The sequence below is a fragment of the Nomascus leucogenys genome, chromosome 6, assembly GCF_006542625.1.
Source record: "Nomascus leucogenys isolate Asia chromosome 6, Asia_NLE_v1, whole genome shotgun sequence".
NCBI classification, from domain to species: domain Eukaryota; kingdom Metazoa; phylum Chordata; class Mammalia; order Primates; family Hylobatidae; genus Nomascus; species Nomascus leucogenys.
Window position 1 is genome coordinate 104303641 of NC_044386.1, and position 24159 is coordinate 104327799.

At 39.9% G+C, this 24159-nt stretch overlaps 1 protein-coding gene across 1 annotated transcript in view; it reads left to right on the forward strand.

Moving 5' to 3' along the window:
* Window positions 1-24159, forward strand: part of AKAP13 (A-kinase anchoring protein 13) — a 335978-nt gene that overhangs the window by 56053 nt on the left and 255766 nt on the right. The gene's annotated exons all lie outside the window — the stretch shown is intronic.

The window sequence follows — 24159 nt, forward strand, 5'->3', positions numbered from 1 at the left end:
CTTGGTTGCAGAACAAATCTACATGGGAGCAAGCAGTTGTTTAGAGTAAAATCTTTGCACAGATGTCTTTTCCCTTTTCACATGTTAGAAAAATTGGGAAGAAAATCTGTAAGTGAAATGCCAAAAAACTCAATGTAATCTTTTTAGAGTGTCTAAGATGGACTTACAGAATCAGTCTTAATCTTTTTCAGAAGACATGACCACAGAGGCTTTTGTGGGAAGGGGATTATAATTTAGTTAAAATTTAGTGAAGTCAACACCAGGACTTTAGCAGCCCTTCCTGGTGAATTAATTTTGTTCTTTGTGTCCTTCAGCTTTCCTTTTTGGACCTCTTACTTGCTGGAGGCTTTCTCTCCTAGCCCCTTTGCCTTTGGGTATTCTGTTACCACAAAAGGAGTTAACTCTTCGTATGGTACAATCATCATAGCTGTTTTGAAATCTGTTTTTTAGCTGTGAGAGAATTAAGGAAGAAAAGTTACCAAGGGGTCATGCATGTTGCTTTTCCATTTAATGTATTCTCTTAAAGTATATAATACTTTAAATGAACTGCCCTTCTTTTCCCTCACCTTCCATATGCTTATTCAGTCAAAAAGCCCTTATCCTCTGATCTCTGATAAGTACTGGGAAACTATCTGATCAAAAAAACCCTATCTGATCAAAACAGTTCTTTGGAATGAATGTCCTTATCTATGTTTAAAAGATGCTGGATAACTCTTATGAACATTCAGTTAGTACAGTTTGTGGGCATTGTTTTGAGGCCCCTACAATACCAAAGAAAATGGTCAACAACTTGGCACCTTACCACTGAAAGGGGCTTCATCTCTAAATTTGCATTTCGAGAGCTCACAGTGGGAGTTACAGGCTCTGACGGTATCACTGGTAGCCCAGAGAAAACTGATTGATATGTTCTAATTCTTGAGACAGGAAAGAAAACCCATACATCTTAGGATTTTTAGTAATCATTGATGCATAAATTAGGCAGGAAATTTAGTTATTTAGGATATTTTGTTTCCTGAAATGTTATTTAATTGTATTTTTCTACCCACTTGTCATATTATGGAAGTAGTTTATATGACAGTGTGCTCTTATGAGCAGTCATTTAATTACATCTCCCTTTGGACTTTCATAGCACTGTGACTTACCTTTATTATAGTACTTACTTACAGACTTGGAGAGAAAGATGCCCACTATCTATGAGAAACATCAGTCTGTATTAAGGCACAAACAGAGAGAGCTAAAAATTATTCATATTTGTCTCCTTGTAATGGAGCTGTGCTTGACGCTTCTATTTATTTTTAATTCTTATGGTAATTTTATTTTTAATTCTTATGGTAATTTTATTTTTAATTTCTGTGGATACATAATTATACATTTTTATGGGGTACATGTGATATTTATTACAATCTACAATGTGTACTGATCAAATCAGGGTAATTGGGATATCCATCACCTCAAGCATTTAACATTTTTGTTGGGAACATTCTAAATCCCCCCCTTTCTTTGTTTTAAAATATACACTTTCTTCTATTTATTTTGATTTAGTTGTAGAAGTGCCATGGTTGGTGAGCAACTTGGTATTGCTAGAGTTGTGATGGCAGCAGGAAATAAAGATATAGATAGTGACTTGGGACTAGGGAGTTTGGCTTTAATGTGAAGAAAGCAAGAAGTCCTTGGAAAGAATTGACCAGAGAATTGACACATACTATATTCAAGTTGTGGGGCAGTTGAACCTTGTGATAATGTGGAAGATAGTTATGCTTAGAGGCAAAGAGAACAGGGAATAGGTCCAGGAGTGAGGACAAAGGACTTGGGCAGTAGGGATGGATAAGGAGACAGTGTGGAGGTAAACGAAATAGGATTTGTTGAGAGGCAATGTAGGCAGTGAAGGAGAAGGAAATAGTTCTATGAGAGCTTGAGGTGAGACCGCTAATGAGGATAAAGGACAACGAATGAGCATGTAGAAGATGGATTCAGTGCAGAACATCCAAGGAGACTAGGATGTCTATCAGGCACTTGGCAATTAGGTTATGGAGGTTAGAAAAGACTTTAGGGCTAGAGACTCAAAGTTGAGAGTGGTTTGCATATAAGCAATAGTTGAAACTGAGAGAATGGGATGGAAATGTATTTGTTGGATGCGAGGACAATCTGGAATTAGCTGGTCTGGCCAAGTAAACCTGACTTTTCGTCTTCCCCACCTTGCCCAGCCCTTCTTTTTTTTTTTTCTTTTTTTTTTTGAGATGGAGTCTCGCTCTGTTGCTCAGGCTGCCCAGCCCTTCTTAAAGCTCTAGTCCAGGCTCTGATGAAGAGGATTGAATTTAAAATTCATCACACATTGTTAAACATTATATAAATAAATGGTGTGCTCTTAAAGGCAGCATAAATATCTGGGTTTCACCAAGGAAGGAATGGGAAAATGGGTTAAACTTAAAAAAGTGAATGTGTAGTCAGAAAATGACAGAGCCTCTGATTTGCTTTTTAAAATAATAAATTTAGGCCGGGTGTGGCAGCTCACACCTGTAATCCCGGCACTTTGGGAGGCCGAGGCCAGGAGATCACAAGATCAAGAGATCGAGACCATCCTGGCCAACGTGATGAAACCCCATCTCTACCAAAAATACAAAAATTAGCTGGGTGTGGTGGTGCGTGCCTGTAATCCCAGCTACTTGGGAGGCTGAGGCAGGAGAATCTCTGGAACCAGGGAGGTGGAGTTTGTAGTGAGCTGAGATTGCACCAGTGCACTCCAGCCTGGTGACAGAGTGAGATTCCATCTCAAAATAAGTAAATAAATAAATCTGTTATTATTATTATTTTAAAGTAAGAGTTCTTCAGCAAAATGGATAGGAGATGGACCTGGATTTGATTTTTAACTCCTTTTTTAAAAAAATTTTATTTTAGGTTTGGGGATACATGTGAAGGTTTGCTACACAGATAAACACATGTCATGGGTGTTTGTTGTACATATTATTACATCACTCAGGTATTAAGTTCCGTATATAATGGTTATCCTTTCTGCTCCTCTCCCTCCTCCCCCACCCCCAAATAGACCCCAGTGTCTGTTGTTTCCTTCTTTGTGTTAGTAAGTTCTTATTATTTAGCTTCCACTTACAAGTGAGAACATGCAGTATTTGGTTTTCTGTTCTTGTGTTAATTTGCTAAGGATAATAGCCTCCAGCTTCATCCATGTTCCCACAGAAGACATGATCTCATTCTTTTTAATGGCTATGTAATATTTCAAAGTGTGTATGTACTACATATTCTTTATCCAGTCTGTCATTGATGGGCATTTATGTTGATTCCTTGTCTTTGCTGTTGTGAACAGTGCTGCAGTGAACATTTGTATGCATGTGTCTTTCTAGTAGAATGATTTATAATCCTCTGGGTATATACTCAATAATGGGATTGCTGGGTTGAATGGTAGTTCTGCCTTTAGCTCTTTGAGGAATCACTATACTGCTTTTCACAATGGTTGAACTAATTTACCAACTCACCAGCAGTGTATAAGGGTTCCTTTTCCCTGCAACCTTGCCAGCATCTGCTATTTTTTGACTTTTTAATAATAGCCATTCTGAGTTATGTGAGTTGATGTCTTATTGTGGTTTTGATTTGCCTTTCTCTAATGATCAGTGATATTGAGCTTTTTTTCATATGCTTGTTGGCTACATGTATGTCTTCTTTTGAGAAGTGTATGTTCATGTCATTTGCTCACTTTTTACTAGGGTTGTTTGTTTTTCTTTTGTAAATTTAAGTTCCTTATAGATGCTGGATATTAGACCTTTGTCACATGAATAGTTTGCAAATATTTTCTCCCATTCTGTAGATTGTCTACTCTGTTGACAGTTTGTTTTGCTGTGCAGAAGCTCTTAAGCTTAATTAGATCCCATTTATCAATTTTTCCTTTTTTTCGTGATTGCTTTTGGTGTCTTTGTCATGAAATCTTTGCCCGTTCCTACATCCAGGATGAGATCGCCTAGGTTGTCTTCCAGGGTTTTTATAGATTTGGGTTTTACATTTAAGTCTTTAATCCATCTTGAGTTAATTTTTATACAGAATGTAAGGAAGGGATCCAGCTTCAAACTTGTACATATGGTTAGCCTGTTATCCCAGCACCGTTTATTGAATAGAGAGTCTTTTCCCTATTGCTTGTTTTTGTCAGTTTCGTCAAAGAACAGATGGTCGTAGATGTGTGACCTTATTTCTGGGCTCTCTATTTTGTTCCATTGGTTTGTGTGCCTGTTTTGTACCAATACCATGCTGTTTTGGTCACTGTAGCCTTGTAGTATCGTTTGAAATTGAGTAACGTGATTCTTCCAGCTTTGTTCTTTTTGCTAAGGATTGCCTTGGCTATTCAGGCTTTTTTTTTGTTTGCTTTTCTGACAGGAAAAAAGAAAACTTTTTTCCTTAGGTTCCGTATAATTTTTAAAATAATTTTTTCCAAGTTCTGTGAAGAATGTCATTGGTAGTTTAATAGAAATAACATTGGATCTGTAAATTGCTTTGGGCAGTATACCCATTTTAATGATATTGATTCTTCCTATCCATGAGCATGGATGTTTTTCCATTTGTTTGTGTCTTCTCTGATTTCTTTGAGCAGTATTTTATAATTCTTCTTGTATAGATCTTTCACCTCCCTGGTTAGCTGTATTCCTAGGTATTTTATTTTATTTTATTTGTTTTGTTATGTTATGTTATGTTATGTTGTTTTATTTTATTTATGGCAGTTGTGAATGGGATTGCCTTTCTGATTTGGCTCTCCATTTGGTTGCTGTTGGTGTATAGGAATGCTAGTGGTTTTTGTACATTGATTTTTGTATCCTGCAACTTTGGTGAAGTTGTTTATCAGCTGAAGGAGCTTTTGGGCCAAGACTATGGGGTTTTGTAGATACAGAATCATGTCATCTGCAAATAGAGATAGTTTGACTTCCTCTCTTCCTACTTGGGTGCCCTTTACTTCTTTCTCTTGCCTGATTGCTCTGGCTAGGATTTCCAATACTACACTGAATAGACGTGGTGAGAGAGGGTGTCTTTGTCTTATGCCAGTTTTCAAGGGGGAATACTTTTGCCCATTCAGTATGATGTTGGCTGTGGATTTGTCATAGGTGTCTCTTACTATTTTGAGGTATGTTCCTTTAATATCTAGTTTATTGAGAGTTTTTAACATAAAGCGATGTTGAATTTTATCAAAAGCCTTTTCTGCATCTATTGAGTTATGTGGTTTTTATTAGTCTGTTTATGTGATGAATCACATTGATTGGTTTTTGTATGTTGAACCAACTTGCATCTGGGGATGAAGCTTACTCGATCATGGTGGATTGGCTTTTTGATGTGCTGTTGGATTTGGTTTGCAAGTATTTTATTGAGGATTTTTGCACTGATGTTCATCAAGGATATTGGCCTGAAGTTTTCTTTTTTTTTTGTATTATTTCTGCCAGGTTTTGGTATCAAGATGATGCTGGCCTCATAGAATGAGTTGGGAGAAGTCCCTCCTCCTCAATTTTTTGGAATAGTTTCTGTAGGAATGGTACCAGCTCTTCCTTGTACATCTAGTAGAATTAGGCTGTGAATCCATCAGGTCCTGGCCCTTTTTTGGTTGGTATGCTTTTATTACTGATTCAATTTTGGAGCTCATTATTGGTCTGTTTAGGGAATAAATTTCTTCCTTGCTCAGTCCGGGTGGGGGTTTATGTGTCCAGGAATTTATCTGTCTCTTCTAGTTTTTCTAGTTTGTGTGGGTAGAGGTGTTTGTAGTAGTTTCTCATGGTTGTTTTTATTTCTATGGAGTCAGTAGTAACATTCCCTGTGTCACTTCTAATTGTATTTATTTGGATCTTCTCTCTTTTCTTCTTAATTAGTTTAGCAATCTTTTGAATGATTTTTCATGTCTTGATTTCCTTCAGTTCAGCTCTGATTTTTGTTATTTTTCTTCTGCTAGCCTTGGGGTTGATTTGTTCTTCTCTAATTCTTTCAGTTGTGAGATTAGGTTGTTAATTTGAGATCTTTCTTTTTTTGTATGGGCATTTGGTGCTATGAATTTTCCTCTTAACACCACCTTAGCTGTGTCCCAGAGATTCTGTTATATCTTTGTTCTCATTATTTTCAAATAACTTCTGGATTTCTGCCTTAATTTCATTATTTACCTGAAAGTCATTCAGGAGCATGTTCTTATTTTCCATGTAATTGAATGGTTTTGAGTGATTTTCATTGTGTTGACTCCTATTTTCATTGCGCTGTGGTATGAGTGTGTGTTTGGTATGATTTGGTTTCTTTTACTTTTGTGAGGATTGTTTTATGTCCAATTATATGGTTGATTTTAGAGTATGCGCCATGTCGTGATGAGAAGAATGTATATTCTGTTGCTTTTGGTTGGAGACTTCTGTAAAAGGTCTGTCAGATCCATTTGGTTCAATGCTAAGTTTAGGTCCTGAATATCTTTGTTAATTTTCTGCCTCAGTCTGTCTAATACTGTCAGTGGAGTGTTGAAGTCTCCCACTATTATTGTGTAGGGAGTCCATGTCTCTTTGTAGGTCTCTAAGAACTTGCCTTATGACTCTGGGTGCTCCTCTGTTGGGTGCGTATATATTTAAGATTGTTAGGTCTTCTTGTTGAATTGAACCCTTTACCATTATCCCATGCCCTTCCTTGTCTTTTTTGATCCTGGTTGGCTTGGAGTCTGTTTTGTCTGAAATTAGGATTGCAGCCCCTACTTTTTTGTGTTTTCCATTTGCTTGGTAGATTTTTCTCCATCCCTTCATTTTGAGTCTATGAGTGTCACTATGTGTGAGATGGGTCTCTTGAAAGAAGACAGCATACCATTGGGTCTTGCTTTTTTATCCTTGCCACTTTGTGCCTTCTAATGGGGGCATTTAGCCTGTTTACATTCAAGATTAGTAATGATATGTGTGGATTTGATCCTGTCATTGTGCTGTTAGCTGGTTATTATGTTGGCTTGTTTGTGTCATTGATTTACAGTGATACTGGTCTCTGTGTTTAAGTGTGTTTTTGTATTAACTGGTAGCGGTCTTTTCTATATTTAGTGCTCCTTTCAAGATCTTTTTTAAGGGCAGGTCTGGTGGTAATGAAGTCTCTCAACATTTGCTTTCCTGAAAAGGATCTTATTTCTCTTTTTTTTTTTATTATTATTATACTTTTAAGTTTTAGGGTACATGTGCACAATGTGCATGTTTGTTACATATGTATACATGTGCCACGTTGGTGTGCTGCACCCATTAACTCATCATTTAGCATTAGGTGTATCTCCTAATGCTATCCCTCCCCCCTCCCCCCACCACACAACAGTCCCCGGAGTGTGATGTTCCCCTTCCTGTGTCCATGTGTTCTCATTGTTCAATTCCCACCTATGAGTGAGAACATGCGGTGTTTGGTTTTTTGTCCTTGCGATAGTTTACTGAGAATGATGATTTCCAGTTTCATCCATGTCCCTACAAAGGACATGAACTCATCATTTTTTATGGCTGCATAGTATTCCATGGTGTGTATGTGCCACATTTTCTTAATCCAGTCTATCGTTTTTGGACATTTGGGTTGGTTCCATGTCTTTGCTATTGTGAATAGTGCCGCAATAATCATAACGTGTGCATGTGTCTTTAGAAGAGCAACTCCAAGACACACAATTGTCAGATTCACCAAAGTTGAAATGAAGGAAAAATTGTTAAGAGCAGCCAGAGAGAAAGGTCGGGTTACCTACAAAGGGAAGCGCATCAGACTAGCAGCTGATCTCTTGGCAGAAACTCTACAAGCCAGAAGAGAGTTGGGGCCAATATTCAACATTCTTAAAGAAAAGAATTTTCAACCCAGAATTTCATATCCAGCCAAACTAAGCTTCATAAGTGAAGGAGAAATCAAATCCTTTACAGACAAGCAAATGCCGAGAGATTTTGTCACCACCAGGCCTGCCCTAAAAGAGCTCCTGAAGGAAGCACTAAACTTGGAAAGGAACAACCAGTACCAGCCACTGCAAAATCATGCCAAATTGTAAAGACCATCGAAGCTAGGAAGAAACTGCATCAACTAACGAGCAAAATAACCACCTAACATCGTAATGACAGGATCAAATTCACACGTAACAATATTAACTTTAAATGTAAATGGACTAAATGCTCCAATTAAAAGACATAGACTGGCAAATTGGATAAAGAGTCAAGACCCATCAGTGTGCTGGGAAACCCATCTCACGTGCAGAGACACACCTAGGCTCAAAATAAAAGGATGGAGGAAGATCTACCAAGCAAATAGAAAACAAAAAAAGGCAGGGGTTGCAATCCTAGTCTCTGATAAAATAGACTTTAAACCAGCAAAGATCAAAAGAGACAAAGAAGGCCATTATTACATAATGGTAAAGGGATCAATTCAACAAGAAGAGGTAACTATCCTAAATATATATGCACCCAATACAGGAGCACCCCGATTCATAAAGCAAGTCCTGAGTGACCTACAAAGAGACTTAGACTCCCACACAATAATAATGGGAGACTTTAACACCCCACTGTCAACATTAGACAGATCAACCAGACAGAAAGTTACCAAGGATACCCAGGAATTGAACTCAGCTCTGCACCAAGCGGACCTAATACACATCTACAGAACTCTCCACCCCAAATCAACAGAATATACATTTTTTTTCAGCACCACACCACACCTATTCCAAAATTGACCACATAGTTGGAAGTAAAGCACTCCTCAGCAAATGTAAAAGAACCGAAATTATAACAAACTGTCTCTCAGACCACAGTGCAATCAAACTAGAACTCAGGATTAAGAAACTCACTCAAAACCGCTCGACTACATGGAAGCTGAACAACCTGCTCCTGAATGACTACTGGGTACATAACGAAATGAAGACAGAAATAAAGATGTTCTTTGAAACCAGTGAGAACAAAGACACAACATACCAGAATCTCTGGGACACATTCAAAGCAGTGTGTAGAGGGAAATTTATAGCACTAAATGCCCACAAGGGAAAGCAGGAAAGATCCAAAATTGACACCCTAACATCACAATTAAAAGAATTAGAAAAGCAAGAGCAAACACATTCAAAAGCTAGCAGAAGGCAAGAAATAACTAAAATCAGAGCAGAACTGAAGGAAATAGAGACACAAAAAACCCTTCAAAAAATTAATGAATCCAGGAGCTGGTTTTTTGAAAAGATCAACAAAATTGATAGGATCTTATTTCTCTTTTGCTTCGGAAGCTTAGTTTGGCTGGATATGAAATTCTTGAAGATTTTTTTAAAGAATGTTGAATATAGGCCCCCAATCTCTTCTGGCTTGTAGGGTTTCAGCTGAGAGATCCACTGTTAGCCTGATGGGGATCCCTTTGCAGGTGACCTGCTCTTTTTCCCTAACTGCCTTTAACATTTATTCTTTAATTTTCATCTTGGAAAATCTGACACTTATGTGTCTTGAGGATAATCTTCATATGTAGAATATTGCAGGAGTTCTCTGTATTTCCTGGATTTGACTGTTGGCCTCTCTAGCAAAGTTGGGAAAGTTTTTGTGGATGATATCCTGAAACATACTTTCTAAGTTGTTGGCTTTCTCCCCTTCCCTTTGAGGGATGCCAGTGATTTGTAGTTTTGTCCTCTTTACATAATTTCTCAGGTTTTGTTCATTCCTTTTTATTCTTTTGTCTTTATTTCTGTCTGTCTTATTTCAGAAAACCAGTCTTCAAGTTCTGAAATTCTTTCCTTAGCTTTGGTTTATTCTGCTGTTAATTCTTGTCATTGCATTGTGAAATTCTTGTAGTGTGATATTCAGCTCTGTCAGATCCCTTAGGGTTGGTTTTTTTTTTTTTTTTTTAAATACTGGCTATTTCATCCTTCAGCTCCTGTATCACTTTATTATGATTCTTATTTTCCTTGGGTTGGGTTTTGCCATCATCCCGAATCTCAATGATCTTTGTTCCTATCCATATTCGGGATTATGTTTCTGTCATTCCAGCCCATTTGGCCTGGTTAAGAACTGTTGTTGGAGAACTGGTACAGTCATTTGAAGGACATATGACACTCTGGCCATTTGAGTTACTAGAGTTCTTGTGTTGGTTATTTCTCGTCAGTGTGTGTGGGTATTACTTTAACTGCAGTGTAGATTGAATATGGTCAATAGACTTCTTTACTGGATGTTTTCACTGAGTCGAGGTTTTGTGTAGGGTCTTTATTTGGAGCTGACTTCTTGTTTCTGGTTTCAGAGGGGAGGGTATGTCAGGTATCTTTGGTGTTGAAGCTTTGGGGTATGATCCAGCAGGTGGCTCTTAGGCTTATTGGACAGTTGGTAGACTAAACAGTTGTTCAGTTGGGTGGCTCCCCTATGTTTCCTCACAGTTGTAGCCATATTCCCTCTCAGTGTCCTGAAAGTATGGGTTCCTCTCCCCCTTGAGTGCTGGCTGTAGTTCATGACATCCAGTACAGCTCTGGGGAGATCTCAGTGTTTATGTTCCTCCCCCAGCTTACAGGCTGCAGAGGGAGAGATCTTATTAATGGTTCTGGCCAAGGGTTGTTTGCTTGGTTCCTGGGGGCTTCACCTCAGAGAGATGCAGGTGAGCAATTGCTCAGTGCAGTCAGCCCAGGATGGAGGGTCTGTGCTGTGGGCCCAAGCCAGGGGTTGGTTCCCTGTCTTGGGTGATGAGCCGTCGGAGGTGTGTGGGACCTGTGGGAGATGGACTGGCCTCCTCTCCTTGAGTTGGCTGCAGCTTGTTGGAGTGTGGATAAGGCACTTAATGTCTTTGCTCCTTGTCAGACCGAGGGTGGCAAGGGCAGTTCCACAGTAGAGTCAGTGGCTGAGAGGTTTTTAGTTGCCACTAGAGGCTCTGTCCAGGGAGTTGCTGAGTTGGTGCTAGCTCAGTAGCTCTGGTTGGGGGTGGCTGGAGCCCCAGGCTTGGAGGACCTGCCCTGTGAGGAGATAGGGGAACAGCCACCCACGTAACAGTCTGGCCACTTTTGCCTAGGGCTGCTGTGGTATACTTGAGGCCTGCAACAGTCCCTGGTCACCTTGGATTTTCCAGAATCTAGAGGTGTTACCAGTGAAGACTGTGAAACAGCAAAGATGGCAGCCTGTCCTTCCCTCTGGGAGCTTTGTCCCAGGGAGGAATGGACCTGTTGCTGGTCCAAAGGCACCTATAGGAAGTGGCTGGAGACTCCGGTTGGGAGGTCCCCCAGTGAGGAGGAACAGGATCAGGACCGCTTAAAAAAGCAGTCTGGCCACGTTTTGGTAGCGCATGTATGCTGTGCTGGGGGTCCACTTCAGCCCTCGGTTGCCTCAGACACTCCTCTGAAGCTCTAAGGCTGGAACAGCTGAGTCACCCAAACAGCAAAGATGGTGGCCACCCCTCCCTCTGGAAGCTTTGTTCCAGGGGGCTTCAGATCTCTGTTGGCTGGAGAGCTTGGGCAGGGGTGGCTGGAGGCCCAGGTTGGGAGGTCTTACCCAGTGAGGAGGAATGGGATTGGGCACCTGCTTAAAGCAGCAGCCTGGCCACGTTTGGGTAGAGCAGCTGTGCTGTGCTGTGCTGTGCTGTGCCGTGCCGTGCCGTGCCGTGCCGTGCCGTGCCGTGCCGTGCCGTGCTGTACTGTACTGCTGGGGCATCCGTTCTGCTCCGGGTCAGCTCAGAGTCTCCAAAGCACAAAGGCTGGAACTGCAAAGATGGTGGCCCACCTCTTCCCCTAGGAGCTCCTTCTTAGGGAGGTGCAGTGCCACTACTGGCAGCTGGCTAGAATTCCAAGCCAATGGGTCTTATCTTGTGGGCTGCCATGGAAGTGGATCCTGTGGGCTCTTGCTGCTCAGTTCCCTGGATTCAGCCTCTTTCCTAGGGGTATGTACAGGAGTCTAACCTCCCACCCTGCCGGAGGTACAGCTACTGTTGCCAGAAAGCCCAAGTATCTAAGGCTCCAAGGTCTTCACGCATGCCAAGACTCCACATGGCTCTTTTGGTCAGACTGAAGACTGAAGGCACTGGTGGAGTGGGTTCACAAGGCGATCTCCTAACCCGAAGTTTGCAAACATCTGTGGGAGAAGCGTGGTTTCCTGGGGTTGCTCATTCACTCACCGCTTCCCTGAGTCGGGGAGGAACCACTGGCTCCGTGTTGCTCCCAGGTGCGCTGTTGTCCTGCCTTGCTTTTCTCTGTTCTCTGTGGGTCAAGTTGTTTCCTTGATTAATCCCAGTGAGAGTACCTGGATGTTTCAGTTGAAGGTGTTGTATTTACTCACCACTTCTGTTCCTCTCTGTGAGAGTCACACACACTAGCTGCCTCTAGTCGGCTCTGTTGGCCACTCCCTAGCCATTTAAACTGTTTTAAAAAAAATCTTATCGTGAGGTAATTCACATGCTATATAACTTACCCATTTAAAGTGTACAGTTATTTTAGTATATCCAGAGAGTTGTTCAACTGTCACTGTGATCAATTTTAGAATCTTTTCATCACCCCAGAACGAGACCTTGCACACCTTAGTTGTTATCTTGACCCAAATTTCATAACTGTTTTGAGTTACTCACTGAAGCTCATTTGATCTCTTAACGGGCAGCAAGAAATTGATCCAGATTATCTCCTTTCTCGATCCGTTGTCTTACTGACAGAGAGATTTTTAGGCACCAAAAATCACAATTCCTTTCTGTGTATGCCACTTTAAGATAGATTTCTTGTCTTCTGTGAGTTCATTTGGGAGTTTCAATGAAGAACCTGGGTGTTTTGACGGAAGTACATGATTTATGTGTATCCATATTAAATTTCATCTTGGTGTATTGGGCCTCTCATGTCTATCCTTGGTACATACTTTTAGCCTTTTAGGACCTCTGGATCTTCAGTCTGCCTTTTAATGTATTAATGTTCTTAGTGAACCTAATATAGTCTGTGTATTTGATCATTTGATCATTAGATTTTTTTTAAGTCATTGGCAAATGTGTTAATTAGAATTAGGCAGAGTGGGATTGGGGAAGAGTTGGCATCGCCTATACAAAAATCTTGTTTCTTGTAGATATTTATGAATTATTCATTTTGCTTTGTTTACAGAACCATTATAGGGTTGAGGATGGCAACAGTGGGACACGAGGCATATTCTCCCCCTCCCACAATGCTTCTCTAAATTTCTAGATTTCACCTAGAAGCACAGACAAAAGCATGAGCTGCAGGAGGGGAATTTTAGTCACACTCTTTATACCTATAGCCACCATGATGTCTCAACCCAGATTTCTTCAGTTTGTTCACAGCAATAACATAGGGGATTTGGGCATAGGTTTTACTCAAATTCAGACACAGTGTTTTTAGTTTTCCTTAGTCTCTGTTACCAATCCCTTGGATGATAAAATTTATTTTAAAAAAAGAACTGTGGTGTGTCTTCTTATAGGTATATGCTGAGCTTTTATATTATTGCTTCCCTTTCAAAGGCTCACAGTCCATCCCTTTAACAATTTGTGTCTGACACTGAGATAAAACTCAATAGATTACAGATTGTTGAATCTAGCTTCTTACTGCAAACTACTGTAATCCCTTTGTAATCTTCCATCTGTTTTATTCTTAAATAATCTTCTTTTGGGACTTAGGAAGTATCTCTTTCTAGCCTGGGACAGACTCCTTTAAGTCAGATAGTGTGACTTATTTATTCTATGTTATGTACCCTGAAGTTCATTCTCATTGATAGAAAAGGAGGACATAAAATAGAAAAAGAACTCTTTTATATACTTTCTTTTGCATGTCACCACTCTGAGCCTTAAGTCTTAGATCTTCCTTATTTGTCTTGCTGCAAACATAATTAGAAAATCAGAAAAGCTCTTTTTTATAGTCCGTGGCATTTTTCCAAGGTACAGTTCAGTTTTGGAGTAAAGAATCATACCCTTTCTGGCTTTCCACTCTAAACTTCTGCAAGTTCATTCTTCTTCTTGTAAGCAAAATCAGAGGTGTTTAATTGTTTAGTCACTTGGATATATACACTGAACATTTTTAGTTAAACAGACCTTTCTGCTTTGAATTGAGGATGACTATTAATAAGGTGTTAGAAATGAAAATCAATCCTGACTTCTTAATCAGAATCCAAATAATAAGGACCGCACTGCTTCAGTCTCTAGGGGGACACCCACTGCTCTTTCTGTTTTCTTTTTAAAAAATTTTATTTTTTAATTTAATTTAATTTTTTTACTGTTCCTTGCAGAGCAGGGCTACCCCAGAGGCAGTGTTCCCAGAGTAGCCCACTTTCTATTTTCTTTGTTTTTTTTGAGACGGAGTCTTGTTCTGTCGCCCAGGCTGGAGTGCAGTGGCACGATCTTGGCTCACTGCAAGCTCCGCCTCCTGGGTTCACGCCATTCTCCTGCCTCAGCCTCCCGAGTAGCTGGGACTACAAGCGCCCCCCACCACGCTTGGCTCATTTTTTATATTTTTAGTAGAGATGGGGTTTCACTGTGTTAGCCAGGGATGGTCTTGATCCACTTTCTATTTCCTTATAGCTCATGGCAGTTTTCTCTCCAAAATGGGTCTACTCATCTCATGTAAAATTATTACTATACGTTCTTGTTGAGATCATGAACCTTCTCTAAAAATTTCATGAGGTTATGGATTTGGAGAAGTATTCCTCAGTCCATTCAATACAATAACAGTAATGACTATAGTTTATTATCTACTGTGAGTCAGGCACCAACTGTAGCGAGACATTCTAGTTACATTTTCTTGTATACTTCCCCACAGTGTTATAAAAAGGGCATGATCCCCTTTTTTCTGACCAGTAACCTGAACCTGTAAAGTGAAGGTTGAATGAAGTACCCCAGACCTCATAGAAATAATATATTCTGCATTTGTATTTTTAAATCAGTTTTTAAAAAGTAACACATCTAAAATAGTAAGAGGCATGTCTAAAATTCTAATTTAGGTCTGTTTGACACCACAGTGAGTGCTGCTTTTTTTGGTGATTGAGGGCCTACTGTAATATATCATTGTGGCAGCTTCTTTGGAAGATGAGAAATTAGCCACCAGAATTAAAGAGGACACATTCTCTTTTAAGGAAAACACCATCTTGGCTTTTAAACACTTTTCTTTTTTAAAGGGTGAAGGAAGCCATGGAGATTTCTTAAAAAGAGAGATACTTCCTACCTTTCTTTTGGGAAGCACTGTACTGATTCTGTTCAGCAGTGTACAGAATTGGAGCCATAGTAGAAGGAGGTGGAGATTGGAGAGCGCCTGTCTCAGCACCCTTGGCGTCTAGTTGTAGCCCTGACTCCTTGGAGTGATCTGTATGTCACTCTGTATTTGGACACAGCTGTTTCCTCAGGTTGCATGTTAACAAACAAATAATTTGCCTTTAGGCTCTTTTGCTTACTATGTCTGTCGTCTGTTACACAACTGAAGCCTTTGGTGGAGAAGGATTTTGAGTTGACTACATTACTTAATTGTAATGACTATTCTGTTTGACCTTTCTAAGCCAGAGCTTCATGAAGAGAGATTTGAATGTTTGCTACATAGAAATAGGTCTCTTCCAGGGGTGAGGCACTGCCTTAAAAAGTTACAAAGAGGCCAGGTGCGGTGGCTCACGCCTGTAATCCCAGCACTTTGGGAGGCCGAGGCAGATGGATCATGAGGTCACAAAATCAAGACCAGCCTGACCAACATGGTGAAACCCTGTCTCTACTAAAAATACAAAAATTAGTCGGGCGTGGTGGCACGCGCCTGTAATCCCAGCTACTCGGGAGGCTGAGGCAGGAGAATTGCTTGAACCCGGGAAGCAGAGGTTGCAGTGAGCCCAGGTTGCGCCACTGCACTCCAGCCTGATGACAGAGCGAGACTCCGTCTCAAAAAAAAGTTGAAAATACTAACTTTTAAGTATCCCTTAAAAATAGATATTCCAGTTTTTCTGATTTTTAGTAATATATGTTTGTTGTGGAAATTCTGAAATACGTAGACCTTAACTTACGGAAACTTTAGAATATGAAGTAGAAAAATGAAAATTACCCATAATTGTAACTTCTAGGGATAATCACTATGAACATTTGAGTCTTCCCCTTTCTTTTTCTTCTCTGTTTTTCTTTTCTCTCTCTCTCTCTCTCTCTTTTTTTTTTTTTTTACTATATATGTATGGAGTGCAACACATCTGTATTTTAGTTATCATTTTACATTGATTAAGCATTTGTAGATGTTATTAAGTTCCCCTTATAGCTCTAATTTATATATTAAAATAATCATTCTCCTGTTATATAATTTCCAGATTTTAATAGTGCAAATAAAATCCTTATAGACACAGTTATTTGTAAATATTTGATTTTTAATACCTAATATGGATTAGACAGATTTCTACTGCATTGGAACTTAGGGTGATCATTTTGAATGGCAGTTTTTACAACTGAAGATTTTCCCTCCTGAAAACCTTATTTTAAGCATCTTGGATAAATGTTTCTTAAAAAACGTAATATACTTTAATAAATTACTTAATAGCTTAAGTTTTCCATGACAAGTTTGTGCCATCATTATATTATAAGCATCAGTCTTACTGTGTTGCTGGAATAGTCTCCTCCTTAATGGCTTCTATCACTCCAGGCTTTCTTGTTCCTGTCTGGCTTCTTTCTAAATATTTGTTTTCCTTAGTGTGTTGCATTGAGTCATACTTTTCTGCATATACTTGTCTAGACGATTTCAACTACCTTCGTGTCATAAACTATCACTTTTGTGCAAATGATTTCCAAATCTACAGCTCTAACCAAGACTTTTCATGAACTTTAGATCCCTATATCCATCTTTCTGGTGTTCATTGTCACAAACTGTTATCCTTTGACTGTATCAAAGACACCTCAAAAGTAACACATCTTGAATTTAACTTGTATTCCCCTGAAATTACTACTTGCTCATCTACTTTTTCTTTTCTTCGTCTCACTCTGTCACCCAGGCTGGAGTGCAGTGGTGTGATCTCAGCTCCCTGCAACCTCTGCCTTCCGGGTTCAAAAGATTATCCTGCCTCAGCCTCCAGCATAGCTGGAATTACAGGTGCCTGCCACCACGCCCGGCTAATTTTTTTGTTGTTGTTGTATTTTTAGTAGAGACGGGGTTTCATCATGTTGGCCAGGCTGGTTTTGAACACCTCACCTCAAGTGATCTGCCCGTCTCGGCCTCCCAAAGTGCTAGGATTACAAGCCTGAGCCACCACGCTCAGCCTGCTTTTTCTTTTCTTTTCTTTTTTTTTTTTGAGACGGAGTCTCGCTGTGTCGCCCAGGCTGGAGTGCAGTGGCGTGATCTGGGCTCACTGCAAGCTCCACCTCCCAGGTTCATGCCATTCTCCTGCCTCAGCCTCCTGAGTAGCTGGGATTACAGGCGCCCGCCACAACCCCCAGCTAATTTTTTGTGTTTTTAGTAGAGACAGGGTTTCACCGTGTTAGGATAGTCTCAATCTCCTGACCTTGTGATCTGCCCGCCTCAGCCTCCCAAAGTGCTGGGATTACAGGCGTGAGCCACCGCGCCCGGCCTAGCCTGCTTTTCCTTAACAGTACCATCATCTATCTAATTAAGGTGAAAATCTTTCTAGACTCCTACGTAGTCTTCACTCTCAGGTATATTGGATCACTAAGTTCTAGCCATGCTACCTTTCAAATATTTCTCAGATTTGTTTTCTCCTCTTCATCCCTATTACTATTGCCCATATTTAGGTTCACTAGTTTTTATCAGGACAGCTGCAATAGCCTCCCAAGTTCCTTCTTACAGACTTACTTTTTCAAATGTGTTTTCATATCAAGGGCAAAAATTGCTTTCTTGGGCATACGTCATGCTATTTTAATGCTTACAGACTTTTAATGGCTTCCCATTGCACCTGGAGTCAAGTTTAACTCCATATTAGTCTATAATTGTTTCTTTTTATCTTTCTGGCGTTTTCTCCTGCTCCTATCTCACACACACTCACCAAGCTTTTGCTATCAAATTTCTCGCAGTTTTCTGACTGTTGTGTGAAATTTTATGTGCATATGCATTTGTACAGGCTGTTTATTCTCCCTGGAAAGTACACAGCCCCCGACACAGCTTGCCCTGCATTTTACCCATCATTGTAATGCGTTCTCAGAAGATACAGCGGAAGTTCACTGGTGTGACATTATTCATGAAACCTGTCACCCCCAGTCTGGACAGAAATCCTTCCTTGCTCCATATTTATTGAGCCATTTATGATACTTTCTGTGGTAGACAGGATAGTGGCCCCCCCAAAGTTGTCCGTGTCCTTATCCTTGCAACCTATGAACATTTTACCTTATATGGCACAAGGTTCTCTGAAGATACAATTAAGATGAAAGACCTTGAGATGTGGAGATTATCTTGGATTACCCAGATGGGCCAGTCTAATCATAGGAATCTTTAAAAGCAGAGAACCTTTCTTGCCTGTGGGCAGAGAGAGAGAGAGATGACAGTTGAAGAAAGGTCAGATAAATTTGACTTTGCTGGCTCTGAAGATGGAGAAAGGGGCCGCAGCCAAGAGATGCAAGTGCCCACTAGAAGCTGCAATAAAGGTCAGGGAGAAAGATTTTCCTGTAGAGCCTCTGGAAAGGAATGTAGCTCAGATGACACCTTGATTTTTAGCCCTGTGAGATCGATCTCAGATTTCTAACCTACAGAATGGGGCAACAGAGTTTTTTTTGTTATTTTAAGTTACTAAATTTGTGGTAGTTTATGACATCAATAGAAAATGAATGTGCTTTCATTGCATCTTCTCTGTCTTATCAAGTTATATAGCTAATTTCTTATTTTTCACTAGATATTAAGCTCTTTAAGGACAAGGAGTGTATAATTTTATTTTACTTTATTTTTTTGAGACAGAGTCTCTCTCTGTCTCCCAGGCTGGAGTGCAGTGGCATGATCTTGGCTCACTGCAACCACCACCTCCCGGGTTCAAGCAATTATCCTGCCTCAGCCTCCCAAGTAGCTGCGATTACAGGTGCCTGCTACCATGACTGGCTAATTTTTGTATTTTTAGTAGAGACGGGGTTTCGCCATGTTGGCCAGGCTGGTCGCAAACTCCTGACCTCAGGTGATCTGCCCGCCTTGGCCTCCCAGAGTGCTGGGATTACAGGTGTGAGCCACTGTGCCTGGCCAGTATATAATTTCATCTCTATCCTCAGAACTTTGTACAGTGCTAACACAGTGTTAACCCTGAAAAGTTTGAGTGTGTGAATTAACCAATATAGTGATATTTGTATCCTGATAATGTGTTCAACAATTTTTACTACATACTAAATCCCCCTATTTTTTGGGTTACTGTTTTCACTTTTTAAATATTTTTTTTTTTTTTTTGTCGGGGGAGGGGTGCAGGGAAGTCTCTTTCCTTCTTGTTAACTTTTTTTCTTTCTGCCCCTATTTTCTTCAGCCATGGTGGTTCTTTTCCTGTTGATAGTTTGTTGCTTCAAATATGTCATTTGCACGTGACAGTTTAAAATAGAGTGACATTGTATCTGAGTCCCTTTTGGATAGAAGTTTTTGTAGTAAAGCTAAGATGTTGGGAGTTTATGTTTTCTCAGTGTGTCTTTACAGGCATGTACTTTCCTTTCCCATAGAGAAATCTGAACAAGAATTTTAACTTTGGTAATTTTATTAAATGAAATAAAATTAACTGATTTCCTCTATTTGTTAAACTTGCATTCCAGTGTAAATCTTATATGAATACCAGATTCACTTACCCTGCCTTAATTTGCCAACTATAAACCTGGATAAAGTACAAAAAAACAACTGCATGGCAGTTGGTATGTGGAAGACCAGCAGTCACTGGGTGAGTTTCTTGTTTTTCATGGCTTCTCACCTGATGGCAGGCCTCATGTGACAGCTGGAAGACCATAGGAAGCCTGAGGTGGTTATGACTTGTCCCATCAATCACAGCCATTGGAACACGAAGAAAGAGAGTGCCCCGACAGGGGACATCCCTAATTCTGCATAGAAATTCTATCCAAATCACTGAACCATACCCCATACCATCTGAATGGGGCATCCACGCTAGTGCTTAAAACTGAGTAGAGATCGGCGCTACCATCAAGAGACAGAAGTTTGCCTTCTAAGTTTAACTGCCTGGTAAAACAAAACAAAAAGTCAGGATTCTTTGGAGGAATAGAAAAATCTGGAGTTGCCACAACGCCCAGGATACATCTAAAGTTACTCAAAATTTGAAGAAACTGGAAAGTGTGACCCATTCTCAAGAGACCAACTAATTAATGGGGATTGGATCCCAAGATGACCACATGTTAAACTTAGCTGATAAGGATTTTAAAGCAGCTGTTATTACTATACTCATTTACACACAGGAAAATCTACTTAGAATCAAAGCTATGAAATGTAGCAGAGAAATAGAAACTAAAAAAATTTATTTGAAATAAAAATTTTACAGGATAAGTTTAATAGCAAAACAGAGATGACAGAAAAAAATCATTGCACTGTGGTTCAGTAAGAATTACCGAATTTGAAGAACAGAGAGAAAAGGAGATTGAAACAAAATGAACCGAACCTGGAAAATGTGGGACAGTCTTTAAAAGGTCTATAATATGCATGTAATTGGAGTTCTAAAAAGAAGGGAGCATGGGAAAGAAAAAATATTTGAACAAACAAGGGATGAACATTTTATAAATTTAATGTAGGAATTATGTAGAGATCGTTGCCGTTTGACAAATTAAAAGGATGCTCCTTTCACATTGAGCCTAAGAATAATTTAGGCTTGACTTTTTTCTCCCCAACGATCTGATTTTATCAAGCCTGACTGATTTCAATTGCTATAGTGTTTCTTTCTGGGTCTTACAGATCCACACTGTTATGAGATCACTAGATTAAATTGCAGCCAAGACTAAATTGCACAAAATGGTAGAATATGGATGGTGGTTTTTTGAAACGTGCCAGGGCTGGTTTCTTTTGGAGATCTGTAGTGAACACTGGATCTTTTTGTGTGTGCTGCTTTTCCCTCTGCCCTTTTTCTTTGCTTTCCTTTCCTGCCACCCTCTTCTTGTTTCTGAGAAAGGGCAAAAAGGAGACTGAAGCATTTGAGCTAGACTGGCTACATCAAAGGCAGTGAGCTCTATTGATATCTGAGTCAGCTTCAACATAAAGCGACTACTGGGGAGGCTTTTGTTGGGTCTTTATTTTATTTTATTTTTTTCCTGGGTGATGTTGCTGGTGGCAGTGCTAGGAGTCAGTTGGTAATGAGTCCTTGCCAATGTACCTTGATTGAAATTTGGAAGCCAGACTCCTCTGATTTTAACCATAACCTTTTTAGAAATGCATACTTGTATGCTCAGCAGCCAGGTAGTATGTACGGGGGAAGCCATAATGATTGTTACAGTTTTGAAATACTGCTCCCGAGGCCCTGTTCCTACTTCTTTTTGTCCTAGTTGCTCTTGAACCTCCCCGATGATCACTCTTCCCTTTTCCACACGGCGTCTATGATCCAGCAACCAAAGGGTTAAAGTCTGGCATGCCTTCCTCTTTTCTGTTTTATCTGACTGGTGACTTTTCCTCTTCATAAATACTGAAATATCTCCTTTCCCTGTCCCTGTTGTGCCCGTGCCCATCCATGTGTGTGCTCCAGTATGTGTTAAAAATAGTTGTTAGAAATCCAGTTACAGATTTTGGAAGGTAATACAGTCTAGAGTTTAAAAAAAAGAGCTTTGGATTTAGGTTGACTCCAGAGTTTACAACTTTTGAGCAGTGTCCTTAAACAAGTTCTTTGAGCCCTATTGTCCATTTTCTTGTAGAATATGGATAATATCTATTCCTGAGTTTTGAAACTTTATCTGTATGATACCCTTCCACATTCATATTTATTCCTTTGATTTCATTTTGGTTTTATCATAGCCAGTTATCCTAGGTCATTTCTAACTCTCTAGTTTTTGTGTAATTATTCTGTTTTAAGGAGTTAATTTCAAAGAGGGAGGTTAGAACCGGTAGGTTCTTATTCATCTGTCTTTACCAAAGAGAAGTCTGAGGCTCAGAGTTAAATTGAGCTGCTCAAGCTTATATAACTCGGGAGCAGTGTAGCTAGAATTTAACCTCAGGCAGTCTGATACCAGGGTCAAGGCCATTAACAAATTTGTATCAGCATCTTTCTAACAATAAGGTTATGTCGGTTTAGAATTTTCAATTGCTTACCCCGTCCCTTTTTCTTCTTTTACTAGTTCTTTAATTTCTAAGCATAGGTTAATGATGAAACCAGAGACTAAACTAGTTTTCTCCTAAACCTGCCCCTAATTACCTAATTACCTTTATTGATCTTCAGGCATTAATTACTTTTTTTTTTGAGACGGAGTCTCGCTCTGTTGCCCAGGCTGGAGTGCAGTGGCACGATCTCGGCTCACTGCAAGCTCCGCCTCCCGGGCGGAACCTCCCGGGTTCATGCCATACTCCTCCCGGGCGGAACCTCCCGGGTTCATGCCATACTCCTGCCTCAGCCCCCCGAGTAGCTGGGACTACAGGTGCCTGCCACCATGCCTGGCTAATTTTTTTTTTTTTTTGTATTTTTTTTAGTAGAGACGCAGTTTCACGGGTTAGCCAGGATGGTCTTGACCTCCTGACCTCGTGATCTGCCTGCCTCAGCCTCCCAAAGTGCTGGGATTACAGGCGTGTGCCACCACGCCCGGCCAGGCATTAATTACTTTTTAACCTTGCTGTATATATCTGTTTATGGATCTGACTTCTGTTCTTTAGTAGGCTAGAGATCTTTTAAAGGCAAGTATTTGGATCAGGCATTTTTGAATCCTTTGGCAGATTCAATTTCGTATTCCTCTTCCCATCTGTACTGTCTAGCACTGCATCTTATTCATCATAATGGGCACACAGTACTTTTTGTTGGTGACAGTGATGACTTGAATAAAACCTTTAAAACACCAGAATAAGCTTTTAAATTTTTGCTCAGTTGTTAAGCTTTGGAATCTTGGAATTAAGAGAAACTTAAAGATCCTTTAAAGATCCTTGGATCTTTTTTCCTGGTTAATCCTCTTTAATTTTTGTCCAGTGCTATTTTTACAACATGATTTTTATTTTGTTTACCATCCCTTCGCTTTGTTCCCAACCTTTTAAAAATTTTATCTGTGTCTGTCTTGGTGGGTTCCCAGCGTGGACCATTAATATTCTAGGTTTGTTGAGTAAATAGTAATTTGGAATCACTCATTACCTTCTCTGCATTGGATACTACATATATTATTGTATATTTACACACACACACACACACGCACACACACACGTATGTAACTCAATCATCCATGTATTAGTGCACACCAACAATTTTGGCACCCATTTTATACTGTTGATTATTCATTTGTCAACATTGTAGTATATTTTACAAGTGCTTCTGTGCTTTTCTACCTTTATTTGATGTAGTTGATTCTAAATACAGACCTTGCATATATGTATATTCAGTACTTGGTACCTGGTAGGTACTCAATAAATGTTTGAGTGATTGTGATTTTGAACTTGTCTACTTTGCGAGCCTCCCTCCCACCTTTCCCCTTCACAGCATCCTCATATTACCTTGTGATCTGTTCCTACTGGGCCACCATTAATTGTTCCCTTAAAGAGCCATGAGTTATTTGTGTCTCTGTGAACATACACACAGTTTTATCCATCTAGAATGACTTCTCTGTCATCCCTAATGTATTGTCAGGCTTTTTTTATTCTTTCAACTTCTGAGATTCAGATCAGATTACCTCTCTGAAGCCTTCCTGACCATCCTTTCTTTCCTAGGTAGAATTGGCCACTCCCTTGTGTCTTCCTTGTTTTCGTATCTGTTTCTCTTGGAACATATCTACTTTGAGGGAAAAGACTGTATTTTTACTGTTCTATCTGCCGTATGTAACACAATATGCCTAGTAATAACTGCTTACTGAATTTTGGCAAAAGAGTGAATAACTAAAATAATAATGGACCATTTCAGGGGTTGATATTTTGGCCTGCAATCTTTTCGGCTCTGTTATCCAACCTGTTGCCCATTAGATCCAGCAAGTTTGGTCAGTGTGTGCTCTCTGTCCTCATCCAGCTTACTGACGCAAGTGTTGACGGAGGCAGAGTTGAGGAGGACATTTTTGATGCCTGATTTCTAATATGTTCAAGTACTCAAATTTGCACATTTAAATTTCTTTGTATTTTTGTCTCAATAATGTGAAAGAACAACAAAACTTCAAAATATTGTGTGAGTAGGTGGTTCTTAAACTCTTTCTTGGGTGGATGAATATCGTAAGACT